Raw genomic sequence first — 4,019 nt, 5'->3', positions numbered from 1 at the left:
GTTTTACCTTTGGGAGAGAGACAAGTTTTTATTCAGTTTCATCACAGTAACTTTCTACATGGTTATGACATAAGACAGATAAACATGGTAAATGTGTTAACATGTAGTATAAACCACTTTCATGAGAGAAACTGGCTTTCAATAGGACTGAGATGTGTCTCTCTATGCAATCAGAGTACCATTTCAAGTTCCAACCTAAATAAATCATGATCCTTCATATGTTTTATGTGCACTACTTCCCCATTGCTATAGCTTGATGCAATATTATGGGTTTTGTCATATCTCCCTTGTTTTTTTCCCATAACATCTAATTTTACAAGTTGCTCAGAATTTATGGAATAATAGAGGTGCCACAAAAATTACATTTGTGAGTGAATTAATTTATTTAAAAATATATAAAGTATAACATACAGTATAAAAAGAAATATTCTCAAACAGAATTTGAAGACAGTTGTATGTAGATGCATTAATTTTAGTCTTATTTTTTCATATTGATATTAGTAATTTATCTGTATTTGTAGCATTTATTGTATTGTTTTGTATTTGTTTTACCATTGCAACTTAACCGTTGTTTTTCTAGTAGTTCAATCACATCATGTTATCACACTCAGGAGCCCCATAAATGCTAATATTTTAACACAAACCACAGATACATGAATGTAATATTTGTTTACTGAGATTATCAATGCTGCTAAATTTTATTTAATGCCTTCAGCATACATAAATTAAAATATTTTCAAATGTTTAACATTTAAATGTAAGATTTTAAGGAGCTGGCAAGGTTACTTTGTAAAGGCCCCCACATACTTGGGCGTACTCCACGAACTGCATGTACTGTCCGCGGACGATTGGGTCTTCATTCTCGAGCGTACTGATTACCTAAAATTCTCTCGTGACAAATTCCTTTATTTCACACAATCCTAAGGAGAACTAACAAAGTTTGATTAACTATTTAGGCGCCTAGCTATTTCTTCTCCATCTGGGAAGCCTTAACGCACCTCTCAGTGTGGGACAGAGAATGGCAATCACATGTCAGTTCATACGGCAAAGACAGTGAACTGCTGCCCAGAGCAGCGCAGCTTCCTGCCGCGGGTAGAGGAGCAGCAGGAGGCTGCGCTGGCTTTAACTGTAATCAGGGATCCATTAAATAAGCTTTGTTTATTATGTTCCAAAAGCACAATTGTTATCGGCGTAATAATTTGTGCAGCAATCGAAAATAAGCACATACACAATAATCTTTTCCTTGCCGTTGTTCGAGAAAAACAAAAGTCAGACTCAACTTATCGGACCACCTCTCTGCTCCACTGCTGATAAAGAAGTCTGGGATGATGTCTTGTTTTTTGTTCTTATAATTCTGCATAATTCACCATGTCAATATTTGTGTGAATATATAAAGCCTGTTGCATTTTCGCTTACGTGGCTATCATGTCCCCGTGACAACTTTATGTTGACTTTTATCATGCTGATGTCAACTTTGAAACAATATGAACTCATATAACGCTTATTCTCAACCTTATCAGCCCGGTGTCGCATGAAAACCAGTTCGATGTGAATACTGTTTCGACTGGGTAGTTTAATGTGCGACACCGAGTACGCGGTCATAAAAATCTGTCCTTGCGTGGACATGTCTGACGGACGTCCACTTCGAATCTAGTCCAGAAATGTGCAGTTCTAGGCACAGCCGTAGAGCAGTGTCAGGTGTGCCGTGGAAATTATCCAATTTCACTTAATTGGTCTAAAAAGATTTTTTGAAAACAAATTAATTATCTGCATATAATATGCCATTTTCGAGTGTCTGTGCTGTACTAGTGTCTACCGGCATAATCATGTAATTTTCTTATCACTAGATGGCAGTATGGAACATAGCATTGTACATTAAAACGAGAGAATTAGTGATGCATGAACGTGACATGTAGCGGTGAGAGCATTGCATCTAGCTAGCAGACTGTGACAGTGATGGAAAAGTTTTTGAAAAGAAAAAATACTAACTCCGATCTGATCCCTGGACAAAATTCGGACCCAGATGAAGGCCTTAGTATAAGTGGATATCAAAAGAAGGCAGATACCGTGAGCTCGAGACAGTACAGTGAGAGTTACATTTCGTTTGGATTTACTTTTACCGGGGACGCAGCGACACCGACTCCATTGTGCTTGATATGCGGTGAAAAGCTATCCAACAGTTCTATGGTACCAAGCAAGCTTAAACGCCATCTCCAAACGAAACACCATTCGCTTCAAAACAAGAATGCTGACTATTTTGTTCTCCTGCGGAAACACACGGAGAAACAGGCAACTTTTATGAGAAAAACCACAAAGGTAAATGAGAGAGCCCTTAAAGCTAGTTACCACGTAGCTGAACTTGTAGCTAAATCAAAAAGGTCCCACACTGTGGCAGAGACATTAATATTACCCGCCTGTAAAGCCATTGTAAATGAGATGCTCGGACCTGAAGCGGTTAAAGAAATAGCAAAAGTCCCTCTTTCAGATAACACAATTTCGAGACGTATTGATGACATGTCTGCAGACATCGAAAGTGTGGTTTTGGAAAAGATCCGTATCAGTGAGAAATTTACATTGCAACTTGACGAGCGTACTGATATTAGTGGACATGCTCAACTCTTGGCCAATGTGCGTTTTGTGGATGGAGACGCAATCAGAGAAAACTTCCTATTTTGCAAAGCATTGCCAGAAAGGACAACAGGAGAGGAAATTTTTCAGTTCACATCAGAATATTTAGAACAAGGAGGACTTAAGTGGGAAAACTGCACGAGTGTCTGCACTGATGGAGCTGCAGCCATGGTCGGGCGCACCAAAGGCTTTGTAAGCAGAGTGAAGGAAAGAAACCCAGATGTAATTATTATACACTGTTTCTTACACCGTGAGGCCCTCATGGCCTAGACTTTACCAGCAGACCTAGCTCCTGTGTTGAATGATGTTGTGCAAATGGTAAACTTTGTGAAGGCAAGACCTGTGAAAAGCCGCATATTTGCATCTTTGTGTGAGGAAATGGGAGCAGAGCATAAGACCTTGTTGTTTCATACGGAGGTCCGATGGTTGTCGCGCGGCAAGGTACTGGCCCGTGTGTATGAGCTGTGGGAGGAACTCAGAGTGAATCTGACAAATGAGGGGTCGGATTACGCAAAGCAAGTGATGAGTGGTGTTCAAGGCTAGCATATCTGGCGGATATTTTTCATCATCTGAATGAACTGAATGCACGGATGCAGGGCCGAAATGAAAACCTGCTCACAAGTACAGATAAAATTAACGAATTCCGCTCAAAGGTGCACCTCTGGCAACATGTGGAAAGTGGCAACCTTGAAATATTCCCACTAACCAAGGAATGGCAAAATGTTCACACTGCTGCACTGTGCGAAATAATAGGTACACATTTAAAAACTCTCGAGGAGAAGATGTCATTTTATTTCTCTTCAGCCTTCACTGAATGCCTTGACTTTGTTAGGGGCCCATACAGCTCAGCAGTTGTTGGCAAGAACATGACTTTACAGGAGCAGGAAGAACTAACTGAACTGAGACAAAATTGTGGTTTAAAGCTGAGCTTTGCTGATCTACCTTTGGACAGTTTTTGGTTGACTGCTGCCAAGGAGTTCCCTGTTCTGGGAAACAAAGCTATTTTGACATTGCTCCCATTTTCCACAACATATCTGTGCGAAGTGAGCTTCTCAAGCCTAATTACCATAAAAACTAAAACCAGAGAGAGACTGAGAGCTGTTGAGGAAGAGCTTCGTGTGTGTCTTTCTTCAATTCCTGCCAGAATATCAGCTTTGTGTTCATCCAAACATGCACAGGTTTCACACTAAGTGAGTAAAATGTAGATAATGGCTAAAAGAATGCTTGTAGACAGAATTAGTTTGTAAAACACTTTGAAGTTTTCTACAACCTCTTTAAATTTAAGACCACATTGGTGTGGCACTGTTAAGTTGTATTTTTGAAGTGGACATGTTAAGTGCAATTTGAAATAAATATAAAATATGATAAAAATATTTTTTTGTTTATTTGAT

This window comes from Poecilia latipinna, unplaced genomic scaffold (assembly GCF_001443285.1).
Source record: "Poecilia latipinna isolate Pla-1442-1.1 unplaced genomic scaffold, P_latipinna-1.0 Scaffold462, whole genome shotgun sequence".
NCBI classification, from domain to species: domain Eukaryota; kingdom Metazoa; phylum Chordata; class Actinopteri; order Cyprinodontiformes; family Poeciliidae; genus Poecilia; species Poecilia latipinna.
The sequence above is the reverse complement of the archived record's forward strand: the minus strand, read 5'-3'. Positions refer to the sequence as shown.